The sequence below is a fragment of the Balaenoptera physalus genome (assembly GCF_965194825.1).
Source record: "Balaenoptera physalus genome assembly, chromosome: 6".
Classification (NCBI taxonomy): Eukaryota; Metazoa; Chordata; class Mammalia; order Artiodactyla; family Balaenopteridae; genus Balaenoptera; species Balaenoptera physalus.
Genome location: NC_138885.1, coordinates 77,832,764 through 77,858,612, shown reverse-complemented (window position 1 = coordinate 77,858,612; position 25,849 = coordinate 77,832,764). Strand labels below are relative to the sequence as shown.

Sequence of the window (25,849 nt, the reverse complement as noted above, 5' to 3'; positions counted from 1 at the left end):
GTGGTATGGGCCTGTCAAGCTCTCCCTTTTATAGCCATGAATAAGTTGCTGTATCTGGCCCTTCCTTTCCAGTCCTTGCAGATTGGCTCTATTAGGTCACTCGTCTGATGCTCAGCAAGGCTGCTCACTGCTCCAGTCGACAGCTCATTTCTCACCTTCTCCTCTGCAATCAGGATGCCCAGTGCCTCACAGGGCCTATCTAATGTCATTTTTGTGTTCCAGGATCCCATCCAGTCTACCACATTAGAGTTAGTCATACTTAGGCAACTTTTGATTGTGAATGTTTCTCTGACTTGTCTTGTTTTTGATGATTTTGATGGTTTTGAGAAGTACTGACAAAGGCATTAAAGTCTCCAATTATTAGATTTATCTGTTTCTCCTTTCTGTTCATCAGTTTTTCTTCATGTATTTCAACACTCTGTTAGATGCCTACACAGTTATGATTGTTATGTCTTGTTGGAGAATTAACTCATTTGTGTTTACTTAACAACCTTTGTTCTCCCTCATAACTGTCCCCTTCTGCTTTGTCTGAAATCAACATAACTACTCCAGCCTTATTTTGATTAGTGTTATCATGTATTATCTTCTCCCATTTTTTAACTTATGTTGAGTCTTTATATTGAAACTGAGTTTGTGGACACATATAGTTGGGTCTTGATTTTTTATCTACTCTGACAATTTTTGTCTTTTAATTGATGTGTTCACTCAGTTCACATTTAAAATGATAATTAGTATAGTTGGAATAATATTTTCAATTCTTTTGTTATTTATTTAGGAGCAGAATTTCTAGGTCATGTGATAATTATATGTTTAACTTTTTGAGGAACCACCAAACATTTTCCCGAAGTGACTATGTCATTTTACATTCCCACAAGCAATGAATGGGGTTTCCAGTCTCTCCACGTTTTTGCCAATATTTGTTGTCATTTTAGTCTTTTTGATTATGGTCATTCGAACCGGTGTGAATTGTTGTCTAATTATGGTTTTGACTGGCATTCCCCTAGTAGATAATTAGGTTGAACACATTTTCAGGTGCTTACTGGTTATATACCTTCTATGGAGAAATGCCTAGTTTGCCCACTTTTTAAAAAATTAGGCTGCTTACATTTATATTATGAAGTTGTAAGAGTTCTTCATATATTCTAGATACAAGTTCCTCATCAGATATGTTTTGCAAATAGTACTGTTTTTTAGGCTATCTTTTCACTTTCTTGATGGTGCCCTTTGAAGCACAAAAATTTTCAGTTTGATGAAGTTTAATTTATCTTTTTATTTCTTTTATTGTTTTTGCCTTTGATGTCATATCTAAGAAGGCTTGCCTAATAAATGTCACAGATATTTACTCCTGTGTTTTCTTCTAAGAGTTTTATAGCTCTTGCTCTTATATTTTGCTCTATCATCCATCATTGTAGCTTAGTTTTCATGTATGGTGTAATGGAAGGGTCAACTGTATTCCTTTGCATATTGACATCCCCTTGTCCTAACATTATTTGTCAGGAAACAAAGAGTGATTTTTCCCTCATTTGTTGTAGAATCCTTGTCAAAAGCAATTGACTATAAATGTAATGGTGTGTTTCTGGACTCTCAATGCTTTTTCATTGATCTTTATTTCTATCCTATGCCAGTACCACATTATCTTGCTGATTGCATCTTTGTAGTGATTTTGAAATGGGGAAGGGTGAGTCCTTCAACTTTATTGTTCTTTTTCATGATTGTTTTGACTATTCTTTCATTGTTTCATATATGCAACATTTTTCTTCCTGGTTCAGTCTTAGCATATCATTAAGTGGCTCTTTCAGGAAAACCTGAAAATAGAAGTTTACATCTTATTATCTGAAGACCTCAAAGCTATATGTGTTTCTTTTGAATTCAGGAGCCTCTAGACTTTATGTAACACTTCCAGCAGAGTCTGAATCAACATACACACTCAAAATGGTAACTTTTTTCAGTAATATGTGTAAATATTCATACTAAGTGAGATGAATAAAGGCTATGAATAGTTTATATCATTTCAGATAAAATTTTGCTGCCAAATGATTTACTTAAAATCTTTGGAATTCATGAACACTCTCATCTAGAGCCCTTCAGCTTCTGAAGTTGCATCTGATGTTCCTCATCACTTGTTCCTTCCTCAGACTGTCAGGTACTACCAAACAATATGATCTCTCACAGCACCTAATTATCTTATAAGTGTAATTAAAATACTAATTGTATAATGAATTGTCTAATGTCTGTCACAACCAGTAGATTTCAACTCTGTGAGTTCAGAAGCTAGCCTTTCTTGTCTACTTTACTCCTTTCTTGTTCAGGGCCTTGTAGAGTATCCCTCAGACAGTTATTTCTCACCACAGGAACCTTGTACTTACTAGTTCCTCTGTTAGAACAGTCTTGGGCCAGTTCTTGATATGACTAATTCCTTTTTACCCTAGTGTCTCAGTTTAAGCACTATTTCCTCCAAGAGTATGTGTGTGTGTGTGTGTGTGTGTGTGTGTATATATTTCATATATATATATGATTATTATGAAGTTTCTAAAATATTTAATATAATGCATCTAATTTACCTTCTTAACAAAGTATATTGCAAAAGCAAATAATAAAATAAAAACTAAACACTGAATTATTTTCTCTATACCTTTCCTCAATAATAATCCTAAACAACCTTATAACAATAGATGCCTCCAACTAGTAAGCACTTAATATCAAGATCAATAAAAAGGTGGTAGGTATCACTGATTAATTCTTTAAGATATTCTACCATCATACATGTTCAAGTAAGCCAATACATTTCTTATTATAAACTGTGAATAAATGAATCATAGAAGCCTCAAATATACAAAAGTTAAATATATCATAATGACAGATATTAATATTGTTAAACCACTGAAAATGTGCTGCAGTCTTTTAAACAGAGCAGTCAGGATCTCTAAAATAATTCCTGCTCAGTATGCAACTGCAAATAATTACAATAATATAGTAAGGAAGAAAATATTTAGGTCACTTTATGTGTCTATGTGGATGTTCTCAGATGTCCTGGAATTTAAAAAATACATTTATGAAATTATAAGAGAAAGTAGGTAACCACATAAACTATATAAAAAACAATGGTCATTGACTTTCAAAAAGTGTCAACCATAAAATTACTTTAAGAAAAATAAATTTATTAGGCTGCTCATTCTGGCAGGTAACTTAATGTTAATGTTAGAGAGTTTGTGAATGTGAGAATTTGTGACGTATGATATTAGGCTTTTTGTTAAGAAGACAGCTATTAACTTGGAAATAATTCAGTTTATTTGGATGATAGAGACAAAAAATATAAGTTAACAATAAAGTGAGAGCAACTATTTTTTTTTTCTACTACTGTGTTCAGAATAAAGATGAATGAGTCATTATTTCAGCCCTCAAAGGGCTTTTGACTTACCGTAGGAAATAAACGTGTAAAAAATTAACACAGAACGTTGATTACTCTAAAGAGTATGATAGAAATGAGGAGATCTTAGTTTGCTTATGTCTAGAAATAATGAGAATCAAGTTTCCAAAGTTAAATATTAGTATTGTGCCCATGCGGTTTTTGATGTTGTCAATTTTTGAATGATGACCTGCTAGGGACAGGTGAGGAGCCTGTACTGTGGGAACCACATATGTAGGCTAGAAGGAATTCACTTTTAATTCCTATTACAGTGGCATAGTTGATCTTGTTATTTCTCATTGGTCTGTGGATATGCAAGGGGACAGAAGCAGGAAACCTTGAGTTCCCAAAATAACCCTAACTTCCTTGCCAAGGTTGTTATTTATAAGAAATGTGTGTGAAGCTTAATATGGTATAATTTTGGGAGGAAAAAAAGAAGAAGCCTTGAAGATCACAGTGGCCAAATGCTTCCAAAATTTATAAAGACATAAAAAATTAAATGTTCCAAACTCTAGCATGTGGTCTTGATAAAAATAGTAATGTGGAACCCTTGGAAGCATTATGAAGGAAAAAATATAATAATAGTTTCTTTGAAAACAAATTATCATGCCTGGTGAGCAGGGAATGTTAAAAACATGGTGTTTAATTTTTCAACACTATCCACGAAGAAATTGCAATATATGGGCTCAATGAAAACAGTCATGCAAATTCTAAAGTTTTAATAGCTGATGACGACTTGTGTGAAGGCATGTCTTTAAAAATATATCACAGAGCACATTATTTGTATTATCAGTATGTTGGAAAAACCTTAGAGGTAATGGTTATCACATTTTCTGATGACAAGATTCTAGAAGGGATGCAAACACAATAATTCAAATGATATCCAGAGATAGAAATGATGAGCTGAATCTATCCATACTGCATATAAAATATACAAATATTTTTGATAAGGAGAATTTGAACTAACAGTGGGACAAGTTTGAAATCTAATACAGCTAACACAGTAAAAATTAAACAAAAAAAAATTTAATAATATAAAAGTAGTACAGGTACAGATAGAGAGGTTAACTTACTTTGACATTGAAAGGAATTAGAAAGTCCATTTCTTGTTATATTTTAATTTTGTTTATTCCACAACTACAAGAATCTATGAATTGGAGTATTTCATAAAGGAACATCAACTGAGAAACAACTAATAAAACCTATCTTGCTTTTCCTGAATATTTCATTAAATGTAATTTTTGTAGGTAATTTTATTTTATATTTCGGATGCAGTAGAGAACTGATTGTGACAAGCCATCTCTCATTGTCATTCACAGCTCAAAATAAAAGTCTACACAACATTAAGATGAGAAAATTAAATGTTCCAGAGAAATATTTGAGGATTTAATTTTAACATTATATAAAAATTTGTTTGTTTCTTACCACTCTATAAAAGAAAAATTCAGTTACAATTTATGGAAGATTTGTATCCTTCTTGAAATGATTGCACAACTATACCTTTTAAGCAGCAAGATCAAAGGGGAAGAGAGGAGTATGTGTTTTCTAGAATGGAAAATCCCAGCCTTCATATTTTTGTCAAAAATTGCAACACCTTTGACTTGAAAACTAAAAAATGATAGAAACCAGGATTTATCCATTTTTTTGAAGACTATTATACTATAATACCTCTGAATTATAGTTATAGTAAGAACTAATCTACTAGCCAAATGACATGCAAAACTGTACCTAAACCTTAAAAAAAAATACATGTTTCACTGAAATCAGAAATGTACATTTTAGCTGTTTCCATCACTGCTAGTTTTTGTGAAAAACATTTATGTACTGTCATTGTATTTTTCTTTCTTTTCATATTTCAATATCTAAACAGTTACTTTTTATTCTGTCAGGCTCCTGCTACCATAAATTTTATGATCCCATACTGACCAAACAAAAAGAGAGTTATGAAGATAGTTTGTTTTGTATATTAATATATGGTAAAACTTTATAAATTATTTATATCTATTAATTTTAAATTATATTTTCTATGTAAAATATAATTTGAAATAATTTTATTTTACTGATTCTTTAGTGGAAAAACAGAAGTTTTAGAGTCTTTGCCCCTTACTTCATTTTGGAGCCTTCTAACTCAGTTATTTTGCACTTGATAAAATTGGAGTTCAGAGAGCTTTATATAATTTTTTTTTCCCCAGAATGTAGCATGGCAGCACTAAAAATGTGCTCACCTACAATTTAGGTAACTATGTAAAAATATTTCCTGAAGGTCCCATCAGAAGTATCAACCCCTATTCCCTGAGTCTGAGCATCCATATATGTGTTTTAGCAATATAAAGATCATATTAGTCAGGGTCCTCATGAGGAACAGAACAAATGTGATATACATTTAAATGGAGAAAGATTTATCTTATGGAATTGGCTTACATGATTGAATGGGCTGGCAGCTTCAAAATCCTCAGAACAAGCTGCTAGGCTGTAGACCCAAGGATAAGTTGATGGTGCAGTCTTGAGTCTAAAAAACAGCCTGGAGCAGAATTCCTTCTTCCTCCAGGGACCTTAGTCTTTTCTCTTAAGGCCCTCAACTGATCTGATGAGACCCACCCACATTATGGAAGGAAATCTGCTATACTCAAAGTCTACCAATTTAAATGTTAATCATGTTTTTAAAAATGCTTTCACAGCAAAATCTAGGCTGGTGTTTGATCAAACATACGGGTATCGTAGCCCAGACAAGTTGACACATAAAATTAACCATCACAAAGGCAAATCCATTTCCCTGGGCAGGAGAAGGTCCTGATTACCACTGTAGCATATTGTATTATTAAATTGATTTACTTAGTAAAGAAGATAGTTCCTCAAATTTAAATATACGTAGGACCTTCTTTGCAGTCAGAGACTAACCCACTTTGGGTGTTATCGTCAGGTTTTTATGATGAGAGTTGTCTGAATCTAAGAAATTTTTATTCTATACAATTAAAAAAATGTTACTTAATAAACTGAACTATATTGGATGATACAAAAAACAATAGACAGCATGTGGACAAAGAAGTTTTTGAAGTGCCTATGGCAATTAATATCTATTGCTATTATGTTTCAAAAAACACTTGGGTTTTTACAATATAAAACTATTATTAAACTTCAAAGCCCTATATTCTTGAGGCTAAAAGAAATCATTTCTATTAAGTTTATTTTTTTGAATCTTCTTCCAAACCATTGTGGTTATTCTCCAAATACATGTTATGTATTAAATTTAGGTGTCCAAAATTCTAATAAAACTCTGGTGGATAGTTGGTAAAACTTTGTATATCAGTTTGCAAACATTTTCTTTGCTGACTTCAATATAGGTCTAGTATGTTTTAAATATGAGAAAATATGTTTAATTACCCTTCCTAGGAAATAACCCAGCAGGTATGTGTGTGTTTGCATGTGTGTGTGTATGTATGTATGTATGTGTGCGTGTTGGGGTATTGTCCATCAATCCCGAAACTATGTGAATTAGTCTACAATACACTACAAAATTCAAAAATTCCTTTTTTTTCAATATAAGAAGTTGTGGAAACATAGTACCTTTCTAGATTACCTTTGTCTATGTATTATTACTGCTTCCAGAGGCTATAGCACCAGAGGCTGAAAGCACATTTACACACACACACGCATGCACACACATCCTCATACACACAGCCACATCATATAGCTGTGATGTTGGAATGATGTTATACTCTCTCTGACTTGACCTGAAATGACTTAAAAAGGCTCAGTTAGACGAAAACAAAATAAATCCAAAGTCTAATTGTCAATATTGTGACATAAATAAAATATGGTGGAGTGTTTTAGATAAAATCTCAAAAGCCAGTGACTCCATGTATTTTCCCTTTCATTACTCTTTGCTATTAAGCCTAAGAGAAAAAAATGCCTATTGTTCCCTCTCTTTCTCTCTAATAGCCAATACTGATGTTTTGATGGTCCTGGGGTTATATAGAAAATCAATTCCAAAAGGGAAGAAGCTGGAAAAGTAGCTGATAAATATAATTAAACATTATTTCCATTTTATTGTATATGTATATATTCTTGATTCATGATAATAATAATTACCACAGTATATTCAGAAAGATTAAATTAATCAATATTTATAAAGCACTTACAACTATTCATGGCACATTGGTGTTTTAAAAGAACAAAAGGCAGGTTGTCTTTAAAGAGGGCAGCCAGCAATCCCTTCCCTCTTTGTACAGACATGCTGTTCTAACCATCTATGAGGTAGAGTCTGTTTTCCTCTTTTAAGATATGTATGTTCCTAACTGAACCACTGGGCTCTTTTACTCATTTATTGACATTAAGAAATAATTAGGAATTATTCCATTTAGTTGGATATAACATAAACAAACGAGATCATTTTTCAATAAAAGAGCATGTTACATTCTACTGCCACCGACTCTAGGTCACAATCTGTGTTGACATAGAGTAGCAAAAAAACGGGGAGGGGGGGCTTCCCTGGTGGCGCAGTGGTTGAGAGTCTGCCTGCCAATGCAGGGGACACGGGTTCGAGCCCTGGTCTGGGAAGATCCCACGTGCCGCGGAGCAGCTGGGCCCGTGAGCCACAATTACTGAGCCTGCGCATCTGGAGCCTGTGCTCCTCAACAAGAGAGGCCGCGATAGTGAGAGGCCCGTGCACCGCGATGAAGAGTGGTCCCCGCTTGCCACAATTAGAGAAAGCCCTCGCACAGAAACGAAGACCCAACACAGCCATAAATAAATAAATAAACAAATACTTAAAAAAAAAAAAGTAAAAGTCTATAAAAAAAAAAAAAAACGGGGAGGGAAGATAAATTGGATATAGCTATGTTTATGGTGGTGAAACAATAGAAGTCATTGAACTTCTGTAATTAGAATTGGAAGTACACCTCCTTCTGGCTTAGGAATGACCAGATGTTAGGATTACTCTTAGGAAACACCTAAACATTTTATTTGGGGTAAGCATCTCTTTTATAGTGTACCCAAATAATGCACTAGATGTCTATCAATTAAGCACAGCTGGTGTCAACCTGAAGCAGAAGTAAAATCAATGGAGATACATCATTAGCACACATCCAAAACCAATGCAATTAGAATATTTCATTTCTCAATATTGTTTGGTCTGTAGGACATCGCAAGCCCAAACAAAGCAAATTCAACTCTATGAATTGTTACGGAAAGCTGAATTTACCCATGAGGTTGCCACTCAGTTGTGAGCAAATTGACACCAAAGGAATTTTCAAAGATTGCAATGAAAGGGTATGATAAATACTGGACAGAAAGGCAGCAAAATCTTTACAGTGGTTTGATTGTGGATGATTACTTTTTCTCAATCTCTCTATTTTCCTCAGAGAATATAAAATACATATACTTTGTTTTTTTTTTAATTAAAAGAAAACCACGAGAAGAAGCTGAAAATAAAGCAATGTAACTACAGGTGCAAAATTAAAAACTGAGTGGAGTCTATGTTGATTTTATTTTTATTTTGGCTTTCTTGGACTATTACATATAGTTATATATAATTTATGTGTATATATTCATGTATGTATACATGCATTTGCTTACAGCTGTCTATTTTTGTTACTTGATATCAAATATTGTCATTACGAAAAATATTGCTTGGGAAAAAACAAAGCTGAATAAGAATGAGCTTGAGGGATAATTTTGAGTAACAGTAAGATAAAGACGAATTTAACTATTCCTTCTTGGTCTTAAGTCAAAGAGAAATTTGGCGAGGAGGTGGCAGAAAAGTGGGTATTCAGGAGAAAAATATATCTGCTATAGCAATACAAACTACTATAACGATACAAACTACTGTAGCAGTAAAAACTAGCCTTTGTTCATCAACAATTCCAAATTCCAAAATTGTAAACTTTCTTTCTTCATAAAATATTAATAAATATATTCGTTTTTCTGATTCTGACCAAATAACTGGAGAAGATGGAATTTTTAAAAAATATATTAATAATATAATAAAATTTACTGCTAACTGTAAACTTATTAAGATCTCTCCCACAGTTGAGAAACAAAATAATCTCTACATTTTCTGAGTTTGTCAATTTAATCATTTTTTTAAAATAGCATTTACAGAAATACATAAATTATGAATATCTTTATATCTTGCTATATACTTTTTTTAGTTTACAGCACTCTACTTCTGACAATTTTATAAATTATTGACAGGAAGCAGAAATAAATCTATAACATTAATTCTTTTTTCTTAGTTTTGCTGATTTCATTCTGATATATGTGCTAGGGATTGTGGTGTCTATTTGTGTTGCCACTGAGTGACAACCTAACTTTGACCTACTTATAATGAAACGTCGTGTTGTCACTCAGGCTCAAGAAGCCATTAAAATTTGACAGCATTGCCTCCTGTCAGGTTTTCCTAAATTCGACTGAACAAAACATCTACCAGAATCATGAGTTTGTTTCACAATTTTTTTAAAATGACATCTTAACTAATGAAAAGTAACCTGTTGAATTTCAGTTCTGGCCCTCCACAAACTAAAGGTCAGCCTATTAAGAATTTTCTTATTGACAAGGCAGCTTTGCTTCTTTAGGATACATCATCATAGCAAAATAAGGTAGTTTGGAAAAAGAAAAACATCAGTTCATCATAAGCCCTGAACTTTGGCTTAGTTTATTTTTTTTTCTAGGATTGTGGTTTTCTGTCCAATAATCCATTAAATCGGAAAAGGAAAGCAAATGCAAGTCATAACATGAAGCTAAAGAGAAGTTTTCAAGTAATTTAATTATGTTTATAACACAGATCCTAAAATTGCAGGTATTCATAATTACAATCTAAACACAATACTGCAAGCTTGATCTTGTTCATTTTAGAAGATATTTAAGGATATAAACAAGGTCGGTATATCAAAGAAGAAGGGATGTGTCAAATGGATAAAATGAGTTTAAAAAAGAGCAATTTAAATAAATTTGCCATTCTTAAGGATCAAAGAAAGATGAAGGAAGTCACAATGAGTGTCTGGGAATCATAAACTAAACTACAGTTTTTATTCATTCGTTAGTCTCATATTTTTAAACATAAAAGAACTAGAGAGAGAAACAAAGGGTATCTGACTTAATTCCTCAAGTAGCATTTTAAAATGCTTTTCCCACTGAGACTTCAAATTTAACTTAATATTTTCTGGGATTTGCCTATGAATATGTCTAAATGGCACAAATAAAATAAAATATAAGAAAGTAAAAAAAATTGAAAAAGCTATCAAAAATTTTAAATGTATTCTTTCTAACAATAGCTATATAAATAGAATATATTAATGAGCTATAAATTTAAAAATCCACCATACAAACTATTGTATTGCTTTAGCAACCAATTTAAAGTTAGTGGGGAGAGGGTATGTTAAATCATGCCATATTTGACAAAAGATGATAGCATTACTGAACAAAAACTAATTTGAATTTAGAATTAAAAAGAGAAAATGTTTCTTTGATAACAAATATGCAATTATTATAGCCTTGGCAACTGGGTGGGAAAATAATTCTACTTTTCTTGAAGTATAGTTCACTTGCAATATAATATTGGTTTTAATTGCACAATATAGTGATTCAATATTTTAATATGGATTATACAGAGTTATTACAATATTATTGACTATATTCCCTGGGCTGAAAATGACTTACCTGTGACTTATTTTATAACTAGTAGTTTGTATCTCTTAATCCCCTTAACCTATTTTGACCATCCCCATAAACCGCTCTCCTTTGGCAAACACTAGTTTGTTCTTAGTATCTATAAGTCTATTTCTGTTTTGTTATATTTGTTCATTGGTTGTATTTTTAGGTTACACATATAAGTGAAAACATAGTATTTGTCTTTTTTTGTATGTATTTGTCTTTATTTCACTTAGCACAATACCCTCTAGGTCCACCCATTGTTGCAAATGACAACGTTTCATGCTTTTTTATGGCTGAGTACACACACACACACACACACACACACACACACACACACACCCCACTTCTTCTTTATCCATTTATTTATCAATGGATATTTAGGTGGTTTCCATATCTTGGCTGTTGTAAATAATCCTTCAATGAACGTAAGGGTGAATATATCTTTTCACATTAGTGTTTCATCTTCTTTGGATAAATACCCAGAAGTGGAATTGCTGGATCATATGGTAGTTCTATTTTGAACTTTTTGAGGAACCCCCATAGTGTTTTCCAGAAGCTGCACCCATTTACATTCCCAACAACAGGAAGTTTCCCCTTTCTCCACATCCTCACAAACACTTTTTAGTTGTCTTGATGATGATAATTCTGGCAGGTGTAAGGTAATATATGATTTGCACTTCGCTGATGATTAGTGATGTTGAAGATCTTTTCATGTGTTTGTTGGCCATCTGTATATCTTCTTTGGCAAATGCCTATTCAGGTCCTCAGCCCATTTTTAAATCAGATTATTTGTTGTTTTCATATTGAGTTATATGAGTTATTTATATATTTTGAGTATTAACCTCTTATCAAAAATATCATTTGCAAATATCTTCTCCTCTTCAGTAGAATGCCTTTTCATTTTGTTGATGGTTTCCTTTGCCATCCCAAAGCTTTTTCATTTGATGTGGTCCCATTTGTTTATTTTTGCTTTTGTTGTCTTTGCCCAAGAAGAGGGATCCAAAAAAATTTTGCTATCATCAATGTCAAAGAGTGTAAAACCTGTGTTTTTTGTTTATTTCTGAAAGTTTTATGGCTTCAGGTCTTACATTGATGTATTTATCCACTTCAGGTTTATTTTTCTATATGGTGTGGGAAAATGGTCCAGTTTCATTCTTTTACATGTAGCTGTCCAGTTTTCCCAACACCACTTATTGAAGCAATGGTCTTTTCCCCACTGTATGTTCTTGCCTACTTTGTCATTGATTAATTTACCATATATGAGTGGGTTTATTTCTGGACTCTCTATTCTGTTCCATTGATTTATGTGTCTATTTTTATGTTCCAGTATCATACTGTTTTGATTACCATAGCTTTGTATGGATAGTATAGTTTGAAGTCAGGGAGCATGATAGTATTCTCTTATGATTGTTTGCATTCTGTGATATCAGTTGTAACTTCTCCTCTCTAATTTCTAACTTTATATATTTGGGTGCTCTCTCTTTTATTCTTGATGAGTCTGGCTAAATGTTTGTTAATTTTGTTTATCTTTTAAAACAAACAGCTCTTAGTGCCATTGATCTTTTCCTTTGTTTTTTGGGTCTCTATTTCATTTATTCCCTCTCTGATCTTTAGTAATTCTTTCCTTCTACTAACTTTGGGCTTTGTTTGTTATTTTTCTAATTCCTTTAGGTATAAAGTTAGGCTGTTTATTTGACATTTTTTTTGTTTCTTGAGGTAGGCCTTTATCTCTATAACCTTCCCTCTTAGAACTGCATTTGCTGCATCCCATAGATTTTAGAAAGTTGTGTTTCTATTTTCATTTGTCTCAGTATGTTTTTTTATTTCCTCTTTGATTTCTTCATTAACCCATTTTTTGGGTAGTATGTTGTTTAGTCTCCAAATGTATTGTTTCTAGTTTTCTACTTGTAGTTGATTTCTAGTTTCATACCATTGTGCTCAGAAAAGATGCTTTGATATGATTTCAATCTTCTTAAATTTACTGAGACTTGTTTTGGGGCCTAGTGTGTGATTTGTTGTGGAGAATGTTCCATGTACACTTGAAAAGAATGTATATTCTGCTCTTTTTGGATGAAATGTTTTGTAGATATCTGTTAAGTTCATTTGGTCTAATATGGTATTTAAAGCCAATGTTTCTTTATTGATTTTCTGTCTGGATGATCTATCCATTGATGTAAGTGGGGCATTAAGTCCCCTACTATTATTGTATTACTGTCAATTTCTGCCTTTATTAATATTTCCTTTATATATTTACATGCTCCTATGTTAAGTGCATATATGCTTAAGAATGTTCTATCCTCTTCCTGATTTGACTTTTATTGTTATGTAATGCCCTTCCTTGTCTTTTGTTATAGTGTCCATTTTAAAGTCTATTTTGTCTCATATGAGTATTGCTATCTCATCTTTCTTTTTTGTTTCCATTTGCATGGAACATCGTTTTGCATCCCTTCACTTTCAGTCTGTGTGTGTCTTTAGCTCTGAAGTAGGCAGCATAAAAATGGGTCTTGTTTTCTTTTTTTCCCATTCATCCACCCTATGTCTTTTGATTGAGGCATTCAGTCCATTTACATTTAAAGTTATTGTTGATATGTATGTACTCAGTGCCATTTTGTTACTTTTTATCTGGTCGTTTCTGTAGTTCTTTGGTCTTTTTTCTTCTTTTTTTAGTCTCTTCCCTTGTGGTTTGATGATTTTCTTTAGCATTAGTTTTGAGTTACTTTCCCTTGTTTTTCTGTGTATGTATGGTAGGTTTTTGATTTGTGGTTGTGGTTACCATGAGAAAGAAAGATAGATAGATAGATAGATAGATAGATAGATAGATAGATAGATAGATAGATAGATAGATAGATTTGCTTTAAGTTGATAGTCATTTACACTTAAACCTGTTCTAAAGCTCTACATTTTTTACCCTACCCTCCACATTTTGTTTTTGATGTCATATTGTGCATCTTTTTTGTGGATCCCTTAACTACTTAATGTAGTTATAATTGAATTTGTCACTTTTGTCTTTTTACCTTCATATTATCTTTTTAAGTGGTTGATCCAATGCCTTTACTATATATTTGCTTTTAGCAGTGAGATTTTTTTTCTTTTATATATTTTCATATTTCTAGTTGTGGTCTTTTATTTCCTCTTGGACAAGTTTCTTTAACATTTCTTGTAAGGCTGGTTTACTAGTGATAAGGTATTTTAGTTTTTGCTTGTCTGGGAAACTCTTTACAGCTCCTTCAATTCTGAATGATAAACTTGCTGAGTATCCTTGAGACTTGTTCTGTGGCCTTGCATGTGATCTACATGGACAGTGTTCCATGTGTCTTTGGTTTTTCCTTCAGGACTTCAAATATATTTTGCCATTCCCTTCAGGCCAGAGTTTCTGCTGAAAAATCAGCTGATAGCCTTATGGGAGTTCCCTTGTATGTGACTTTTTGTTTTTCTCTTGCCATTTTAAAATACTCTCTTTATCCCTTACTTCTAACACTTTAAACATGATGTGTCTTTGTGTGGATCTCTTTGGTTTTATCTTGTATAGGACTCTCTGTGCTTCCTGGACTGGGGATCTGTTTTCTTCCACAGATTAGGAAAGTTTTCAACTATTATTTCATCAAATATGTTTTCTACTTTCTCTCTCTCTTGTCCTCTTGGGACCCTATAATGTGAATATTAATACATTTGATGTTTTCCCATAGGTTCCTTAAACTATTCTCAAAATTTTTAAATTCTTTTTTCTTTTTGCTCTTCTGACTGGGTGATTTCCACTATTCTGTATTCCAAGTTGCTTATATGATCTTCTGTATCATCTAATCTGCTAATGATTCACTCTAGTGTATTTTTCATTTCAGTTATTGTATTCTTCAGCTCTGATTGGTTCTTTCTTATATTTTCTATTTGTTGTTGATGTTCTCATTCTGTTCCTTCATTCTTCTCCTGAGTTCAGTAAGCGTTTTTATGACTGTTGGTTTGAACTCTTTATCAGGTTAATTACTTACCTCCATTTCATTAAGGTTTTATTTATGGGGTTTTATCTTGTTGTTTCCTTTGGAACAGGTTCCTCTGTTTTCTCATTTTGTTTGACTTTCTGTGTTTTTTTCTATGAATTAGGCAAAACAGCTTCAGTCTTGAAGGTGAATTCTTATATAGGACTGTACCTATGCACCACGTGTGCTCAATGGTTTTGGTGGGAGGGCTGGAGCTGAAGCAGGTGTGGGTCAGGACCTCTTCCAGGGTATGCTGGGGGCCATCACCTTGGGGTGGGGGCTGGAGCCAGAGCTTGGGCTGGCGGGTATATTAGGGTGGTCTTTGCAGGCTAGCTAGATTATGAGGTGTTTTTCATTCTGCTTCCTCTGTGCTGGAACTCGGGATAGTAAGTTTGTGTGCAAGCCCTTTCAGAGAGTTGTCTCTGGTCCTATAGCTCTCCAGCTCTCCCAGTCATAAGCCCCACTAGTTTTCAAAACCAGTTAAGGGGGCTTATCTTTCCAGTGCCAGTCCCCAAGTCTGGGGTACTCAATGTGTGCTCAATCCCCTCACTCCTTAGGTAGGACCTCCAAATGTGTGATATCCCCCCTGTTTATGGGTTATCTGCTGGAGGTGTGGGTCTTTACTCGATTGTGTTTCTGCCCCTCCTACCCATCTCAATATGTTTTTCTCTTTATATTCTTAATTCTAGAAAAGTTGTTCTGCTAGACTTCAGGTTGTTCTCAGAAAATTGTTCTGTATGTAGTTGTAGTTTTGGTGTGTCTTGGGCAGGAGGTGCGGTCCGGATCTTCCTACTCCACCATCTTTGTCCCACCTCTGGGAATGTGATTTGAAATCCTCACCAAACATAACACTGAGAGAAGATTTTTGGATAATTGCTTACTGTGAGTTGTATTTTTTTTAATAGCCAAGATTTTTCAGAGGTTCCCCACGGTCCATGCTGGTTCTTAATATTCATAAAATGTTTGTCTTATGCAATTACACTCCTAAAGTATACTTTTCTGATACTAAGTATACCTCCAATGCCCCTTGTAAACTATTCCTATATTACAGGTGTTCTTCTGAGTATAGAGAGTATCCAGATGGGAAAGACCTAGTCCTGACAGCACCACAGGATTAAGAAGAACTGGTAGGGCTAGTCATTTAGGAAAGCAATTCTGGTTACTCAGAGGAAATTTATGTAAGGGTGCAGGGTTTAAAGCAGAGAAAACAATTAGAAGGATACTACTGGAGAAAATGTAAAGATTTGGTGATTATTTGATTGTGTTGTATAAGATGAGAGGGAGGGAAAATGGGTCAAATATAAGTAACTTTCAAGGTTTCAAGATTTGGTGTCTAAGGGTAAATGATGTTGTTATTCATGATGTCAAACACAAAAGAGAAAAGAAGTAGTTGGAGATTTAAAATGACTAGATTCAATTTGGGGTATGTTGAATTTGAAGTATCTCCAGAATATCCAGCAAATAAGACATTATGAAGAACATAAGCATATAAGTATGTGGTCTGCCTATCAACATATAAAGAGAGATTGTGTGGGAACATGGGCCTAAGTACATTCTTGAGGTATAGAATTTTAATGAGAAATTGTAATCATTGTTTCTGAGAAACTTAGATTTTAAACATAGGCTAATATCAACCTAACTTTTTTCTATAGAATTGGTGAACTTAGCCAGTATCTACATTTACATTCATGAAAGAAGTGAATCAACTTAATGGAGGCCAGATATATATTAAGTTCACTTATACTTTGAAAAGAATACCTCATAAGGAAAGTAAGGGTCAACTGATTTTGGAAATTGTCATGCTCCATGTATGCCATTGCCAATATATTAGAATTACCTTCAGTTTTTTATATCTTTTAGCAAAATGCTGCACATATAGCATGGTGTGCTAAACAAATATTAGTTAGTTGATATCTTAAAGGGAATAGGCACTACTTAAGGGTAAAAGAATGTCGCTATTGGTTTTAACAAAAGGGGTGATATTTTATTCAGGTTTGAAAGATGAGTAGCCTTTTGCAAGCAGAAAAGAAAGCTGTAAATGGGTTGTAGTAGATATTTTAAGCAGGGGGAAGACAATGTCCAAAAACATGGAGTAGCATTTGCACATTTTGGAATGATATTATATGTATCATGTTTGCTATATAGGGTACAAAAATGAAATAATATTCTCCAGAGAGGTAATTGAATAATCATATTGTGAAGGACCTTACATTCCATGTTAAGAGATAAGCCCTTTGGATATTTATTCTTTGGCTAATGAAGAGCCAATGGTGCTATTACATTTTGCCCAGAGGAATTAAATGATCTGATTTGATTTTCTAGAAGTTAACCCTCCTAACAGTGGGAAAAGTCAACATGTGTATAAACAGATTTGCAGCAAGAGAGCAGTTGGCATATTAGCAATGGGAAATGATAAGAAGAAGATCTCATGTAGGAATAGCAGATTGAAGAAAACAGAAGCAATAGAAGAAATATTTGTAACATATCAAAATTATAGAAAAATAAAGTTTGAAAACCCAAACAGTGATGTCCCTGCTATGCCAGACACTAAAAGTATTCTAATAGATTAAATATTTAATAAAAATATATATAACTAAATTAAATTTGAAGGTAGAGGACACTTTTAGTGAAAATTTAACTAAATATAGAATAAGAAATTATAAGGATTAAAAAATACTCCAAACTAAAAAATGATGGGTTAACTATGTAAAGTGAAAACATCTCTAGATTAAGCACCATATAAATGATTAAAACAGTAAATGATAAATAGTAAAGTGGCAAATGGAAAGATACATACTAGAAAAGTATCATTACTAGATACTTTCTAGAAATACTAGAAAAGTATCATTAATGATCTTAGTATTACAAGAGACATGATAAATCAATTAAATACCCTTCAGTCACCCCAACAAAATAATTTTTAAAATATATAAAGACAATTCTTGAAAGAGCAATAAATAACCAATGAAAAGGAAAAAAATATTTCATCATTGCTAACTGATCAAAATTTTAAAATAAAAACAGTATTGATTTATTCTTTAAACTATTAGTCTATCATAATTTAATAAGATAATATTTCATGGTAAGACTGTAGTTTACATACTTTCAAATAAGTAGTATTAAATCACTATTTAGTAATATTCATATAAATATTATTATATTTTTTCAAACTGCATTAAAATAATTTAAACTGCAATTTCTTTTCATGTATATCAGAATGTTTAATGAGAAAGTTATTTTTAAGGCTTTTAAAGTCTATACAAATCAAAAGTTGTAATTATAATGCAAACTAATCAGAAACAACCTCTATATTTGATATATGCTGAATAAATTAACATAAATTGATAAATTGCATAGTACATATTTTCAGTCAAATGCTTTCAGATATCACGCAAGGAACTTCTTTCACAAAAAGACCATTACCCTATAAATTTGTTAGTTTAAAGAGAACTTACACTAATTACCTCTCTTGGCTTCTGCCAAATGATTTTTTAGCTTTAACAAAACAATATCTTGATTGTGTCATTCTATAGAGATACCAAAATTACCAGCCACTTAAAAAAAACTGAATCACTTTACTATACACCTGAAACTAACACAACATTGTTAATCAACTATACTCCAATATAAAATAAAAAGTTAAAAAAGTAAGTTCTTTCTCTTTGGACTTAAAAATTCACCTATTTTTCTAAGTTGTGCATCGAAAAAACAGATTCTTATTCTAATGAAGTCATCCAAATACTCAAAATAAATACTTCCTTTTCAGTCCACGTTTCCACCTAGATTTCAGGAACAGACAGAGAATTAAGTGTAACTTATCTTGCTAACTAGGATTTATAAGAGAGAGAAAATGAGTCAGGATTAATAAGAAATGCTGTCTTTATAAACTCAATATTTGTCCAGTAGTTCTTAAACATTTCCTATATTTATCAGATATTTTATTTATCAGTTGAATTCCAGGTGGAATGAGAGGTAGTGGGGGAACTTGTACGTGTGTAGCATTTCATTGAAAATTGATGCCAATTTATTTGTTAAAAAATTAGACTTACTTTCTGTTCTCCAGCAGATGTTTTTAGCTACTCATCTATTTGTGTTTATTCTTTTATGGTTCTCATCACACTGCATTATAATTATATATTAACATTTCTAATTCCTCTGGAACAGAAGCTAATACTCTTCTGTTTCCTTTAGTATATCATGATAAATTGGGTAAAATATAAAATTAAGTGAATGCATAAACACTGAACATTGAATTCATAAATGTTTTCCATAGATTCACTGACTCACAAATGAAATGCTGACAAAGAGTATCTGCAGATCCAGTTTTACACGTACTTAACTGAAGACAAGTTTGGATGAAAGGTAACATTCCAATAAATGCACTACTTCTAGATCAACTAAACCTTTTGTCTGTAGTACATCCTATTGATAAAATGGTTTATTCATACAAGATCAAATATATTCTCTTCTGGTGAAAACATGATGGAAAAAATAAATGATCAGGGAGGAGATAATTAAATCAGCTAGGATGTATTGTCTAATGAACTGTAAAACTTGTTGTATGGCACTCATTCAATTGGAAACACCGTTGGAAATGCCTCCCCTTTCACTTGTTCAGTACTCACTGTTCATAAAGGTTTCCCAGGTTTGTTCCTAGTACCTGAAACTATGCTCTGTCTTGTCTAATAGGAGAGAACACAATACAGTTACTAGTTTTGCAGGCTCTGAAGGTAAATTGCCTGAATTAGAAACTTGACTCCACTACCTTCTAAAAGAGTGATCTGTGGAAAGTTTCTCAACCTGAAAGCTTCAATTTCCTCAAACTAAATATAAATAATACATTTACTATCTCAATTATTCTTACAATAATATAAATGTCGAGTGTTTAGTACAGAGCCTAGCTACTAGTTAAGTGCTTGCTAACTGTTGTCATTTTTGTTTAGTGTGTAAGTTTTGTTTTTGTAGATTTTATTGATTTTCTTACTAAAAGCAAAGCTGACCACAACAAAACTGTTAAGATAAACTTCTTTATGGGAGGTGTGCAGGAGCTATGTATGTGTATTTACTTGCATGTCCCCTGGAACTTTGCAATTGAAAAACCCTATTTTGAATATCAGATTTTCATGTTAACTGGATTCCAAATCAGTTTTGAAAACAGAGATTCCCCAAGACAAGAGACAAAGATACAGTAGAATCAAGAAGAAGACACCTACCCCTCCTCTAGACTTAAAATGCTTTCCCCTGCCTTGAGGATCACCACATTCTATATAATCATGTGCACACACACACACACACACACACACACACACACACAAACACAAACACACACATCAAGGTAGAAGGTGGCATTTCAAAATACACACAGATTTAATTTTTACAGTATTGGTTTTCTTATATGTAGTATATATCCTAGTACCTGAAACCAGTATGAACAAATGTGTAATTAAAGAGATGAATCAAAGAATCAAATTCCTCTCAAATGTATTCCTTAGTTCATGCAATGAAAATTGATTGACATTGAACCCCAACTTAAGATTTTATTTATAATTATAGTTGCTATTGTTATGGAGAGAAATAAAAATGGAAACAAGAAATTATAATTAATGCAGGGTTAGGGCTACTACAGGCTTCTATGGAAACATATGCTTTAAGTTAGATATATAACAATGCTGATTCCAATTCCAATGTGTGAGTTTTTTTCCCCACACCACCAAGCAAGTCTCCATCACCAGCTGGGTGCCCTACAATTCAACTCAATTTGGACACTATCTACCTGGAAATAGCATCATATTTCAGAGGTTAAGCGCTCAGTACCACAGGACTGTCTTCCACTTCAGTTACTGTTACCCAAAAACTGGGTTTACCTCTTGGTGGGTGTTGAGCCAAAAGACATAACCAAGCCAAAGATCAGGATAAGGAAGGATGTATTACTTGAAGTAAGTAAGGAGAACACTGGGAATCTTTCCTAAAGCAGTGTCTCCCTGAACAGCAAAATTGGAGAAGTTTAAAGCTAAAGGTACATGCATATTCATGGAGGGACCTGGGCTGTGGACAGAGTCCAAGCTTTAGTTGATTGAAGTCAGGAGGGTCAGAAAAGGTCAACATCATCATCCCTTAAGTTCCAGTTGATCTGGTGGTTGAGTGCTTCAGGCTAATCTTTACCACTGAAACAGAACTGAGAGTCTTTACAACTGATATATTATCTTTGCTATTTTTACTTCTCTTGCATGACAACAGTTGTTTGTTTCTGCATTCTTTTGTTCTCTTAAGATCATTAATTACTGAGACCTGTCCAAGGACAAGCATTGTAGGCAGGCTTAGATCACAAAATGGCTTAGGCCAAAAATGGCTTCTCTTCTGTCAAGAAAGCCATACCTGGTTCTCTTTCTCTGGGGACCCCCTACCCTACCCTATCTGCTTACAATATCAATCTCAAGTCCATGTGTTTCTGACTGGCTATAAATCAGAGGTTCCCATGACTGATGCTGAAAACTCGACCTCTGTGCAATGGTGCCTAATCAAATCTCAGAGACAGAGTTTTGGGTGAAGTGGAAAAAAATATCTTTATTTCTTTGCCAGGCAAAGAGGGACACAGTGAGCTCATGCCTCTCAAAACTGTGGGTCCCAATCCAGGAGGATGTGATGAGGAGTTTTATAGCAATGGTTCAAGGGCGGGGTTGCTTATAAGGATCAGGGTGTGGGCAGGGCCTGCACTCCTTCTTTAATCTGGTCTCAAGTAGTCTCCTGATGAGCTTTTCTGGTTCCTTTAATCTGTCCTCAGGTCATCTCTTGATGAGCTTCTTTGATTCTTGAGGCTATCAAACTGTGACCTTTTCTCTGGAATGAAGAATGCTAACATCCTCCATTTGATAGGGGTTTTAGTTATGCAGAAGAGCTTAAAGATATTGTTACGGGCATCACTTGAGGAGGAACCAGGACCCTGCCCCAAGGCTGCACTGTTGTTTCTTGGCTGCTCCTCCCTTGTCTCTGCATCCCTCCCTTCCCTGATTAGCAACTGTTCAAATCTGCCCTTCAGAACTCAGGGAAGTTCATGGAGACTGGAGTCTATTCCCTACAAACAAGAAACAGAGAACACAGAAAGGCTTCCATGTCCAGGAGCCCCACAGGTTTCTGCTTGGTTTCATGACCACCTCCTTAGGTTTGATTAATCTGCTAGAGCATCTCAAAAAACTCAGGAAAGCAAATTACTCACTAAATTACTGATTTATTACAAATGATATTAAAAGATACAAATCAACAGAGAGATGGAAAAGATGCACAGGACAAATTATAAAGGGAGGGACGCAGAGCTTCCATGCTCTCAGAATATGCCACTCTCCCCAAATCTCCACTTGTTCACCAACCCAAAAGCTCTCAGAACCCCATTTTTTTTGGTTTTTATGGAGGATTCATTACACAGACATGATTGACTAAGTCATTGGCCACTAGTGATTGATTCAACCTTCAGTCTGTCTCCTCTCCTCAGAAATTAGAGAGTGGAACTGAAAATTCCAATCCTCTAATCACTGTAACCAACCCCTATCCTTAGGTGCATACCAAAAGTCACCTCATTAACATAAACTCAGGTGTGGTTGAAAGGGGTTATAAATATCAAGATACCTTCATAGCTGTTATCACTTAGGAAATACAAGGGATTTAGGAGCTCTGCAAAAAATGGGGATGAAGATCAAAGATATATTTCTTATTATAAATTGCAATATATAAATTGTAACTTTAGGGAGAGATAGGAATTATAGAAATTAAGCATGATGGCAGAGAATGTAATAAGGTTAGCATTCGAAATGTATGGCAGGTGGTTTATAGCAAGTTCATAGAACAATTGAAAGAATGGGAAGAAATTGATTTTGATATATATTTTGGGCAGCAAAGTTTAAGAGCATTGAAATGTCATTTTTAAAAGTTTGGTTTTAATCTTAAAATTAATGGGAGTCATTGAAGTATTTTAATACCTGAACAATATAAAGTTTTTCAGATGAGTGTGTGTAATTAATTCCTAATCCTTAAATTTACTCTTTTTGTTGTCAGTTAAACTGAGTTCAGGAGAAAATAGAAGAAGATGTATCAGGAACAGTGAATGCAGACAACTATTTCAAAAAATATTTTTCTAAAGAGGAGCAGAAAAAGGGAGCTGTATTTGAAGGGTGGTGGGATTAAGAAAGTAAGAATAAATATGTTGAACAACTCCAGCCCTTAGACTAAGAAGTATTATTATGTGAAGGGCCAAGAATATGAAGCTACATCTCTACCAAAATTTAAACTAAAAATTTATTATATTCTGGGAGTGGGGATGGAGAGAAGCAGATTGGGAATCACAAATACTAGTGCCAGCATTAAAGATTCCAGATCTTCAAGGGTGAGGATCCTTAGAGCATCTCTAGTTAAAATCCAGTTTGGATTTTGGTTTTGAGCAAAATGATACCCTCTTTGACAATATACTGCTTCACCTCTGAGGAATGTTCTTCCTCTGTTTCCAGTTAAACAACAAAGATCTGATTATGGAAATTCAGGTGACCGTATAATCCAAGTTTCTATTATAAACTAGTGCTTTTTTATCATCAAGCCACAAAGTAGGGCACACAAGCAGATTCCATTATCACAAAGGGCCATGCAAAAGAAGGTGCACAGACATTGGGCTTAACTATTGGTATGCTTACATCTGCTATACTGCTACTGCGTTTTCAGCATTTATCTATAGTCACATGGGATGTTCCCTCTATGAATATCTGTTAGAGAAGAAAAAAAAAAATCCAAGCCTGCTTTACAGAGAATTCTGTAAATATGCTGGCATACTCAGATGTGGAGAGGTATGTTAGTGTGTCGGTGTTATGGCTAACCTCAAGAGTGGCCTTGAGGGACAATTGAAGAGGAAAATTACTAGTACTACCTACAGCCTCCTAACAAATACATAAAAACAAGGGCAGCATTATCTGAATATATTTCCTTCCAAAGTGTGTAATAAAAATATATTTATATATTTAAAATAAATTTCACTTTTCTTTCCTCCCATTTTTATACACAGTTTTATATAAAATATGTTCATGGTATATAAATTACCAATTTTGGCTTCCTATTCTGCACCCAGTGCCAATGGGCGTGGGCAGGGGTAGAGAGGAAAGGGGGGGTGGTTCCAGCACATCCAACAAGCAATTCTCTGACACCAGCTGGGTATCCTACAGTTCACTCCAGTTCTGATGTCATCTGCCAAGAGATAGCATCAGATTCCACAGGTTAAGGGCTCAATTATACAGGACTGCCACTACTCCTCCCTTCAGGTGCCAGTTGCAAGTGCAGGTTGTCACCTGTGCTTCTGACCAACCCACCTTGGGTTCTATTAGTTTGCTAGAGCAGCTCACAGAGCTCAGAGCAATATTTACTTACTAGATTACCAGTTTATTATAAAAGGATATAACTCAGGAATAGCCAGATGGAAGAGATGCACAGGGCAAGGCATGGGGAAAGGACTCAGAGCTTTCATGCCCTGTCAGGGGCACCACTCTCCCCAAATCTCCATGTGTTCACCAAATCCCCAAATCTGGAAGTTTTTCAAACTCTCTTTGGGGTTTTATGAAAGCTTCATTATATTTGCATGATAGATTAAATCATCGACCATTGGAGATTGATTCAATCTCCCTGTCTTCTTCCCTCTCCTCCCCAGAGGTCGGGGGGCGGGACTGAAAGTTCCAAGTTTCTAATCATGTGCTTGGTTCTCCTGGCAACCAGCCCCCAACATTTAGTCACCTCATTAACATAACAAAAGATACCTTTGTCTCTCTCAGTGCTCAGGAAATTATAAGGGATATAGGAGCTTTGTGCCAGAAAAGGGAACAAAGACCAAATATGTATGTCTTATTATAAATCACAATATCACATGGCTACTGTTTACAGATAATCCACTTGAAATCACGACAGAATGGGAAAAGGACTTTCCTTTACCTAAAAATACGAGATTTGTTTCTAGATACTGAAAGTAAGGAAATTTTGAATATATTTTGTTGGGAAACATATTTTCTGTTAGATAATGAAGCGTAGACGTGAGGTTTAGGGAAAAACTATTTTTTGATAAGGTGGGAAGCAGAACCTCTTTCATTTACTACTGATATTGAAAATTCCAGGTACTTCATTTTCAGTCTTGCTTGCCCCTCCTTCATGTGAACCTGACCTAGTGAAGCCTCATCCAATCAATAGCATTAATTGTAGGTTATGAATAAGGAGCCAGAAAGCCAAGGAAGTAAATTAAGCAAAGGATTCATTCTCCAAGTGATTAATTTGAGGGGCAAACTGTTAGGGCTTTAGCAGTTGTGCCAGTATCTTGGACTGGCACCAGTGGTACCAGCTGTAGCTGTTTGGGTTTAGTGTTGACAGCAGCAGAATCGAATCTGTGGGCCTGCCTGCTATCTAGACTCTTCTATCCCGTTCATTTCTAAGTCTTGTTCTTTTGTGCTTTAAGTAAATTCTGTGAACTCTCCCATATTTTTCAATGTATATTTTATACTTAATTCATTCATTGTTAATTTCTCATCCTTGCAAAAACAAACAAAAAAGGCAACTCTGATACATGATTATTTCTTCTTTTTTTCATTATCAGTCTTGCCAAAGATTTATTAGATTTTAAAGAAAAAATGTTTTATCACATAATCATTTTTTATTTTTTAAATTATTCTCCTATTTCATTTCTTCTTATTTATTTGAATATGATATACTAATCTTTTTAAGTTTTTTTTAATGTGCACTATTACTGCCTTTATTTTCATTCTTCCTTTTCTCATGAAAGCATTAAAATCAATTTCTCTCTCTCTCT

At 33.9% G+C, this 25,849-nt stretch overlaps 1 protein-coding gene across 1 annotated transcript in view; it reads left to right on the top strand.

Annotated features, from left to right (window-relative positions):
* The window catches only part of LOC309663215 (uncharacterized protein), a 359,357-nt gene that overhangs the window by 310,758 nt on the left and 22,750 nt on the right, over positions 1–25,849 (top strand). The gene's annotated exons all lie outside the window — the stretch shown is intronic.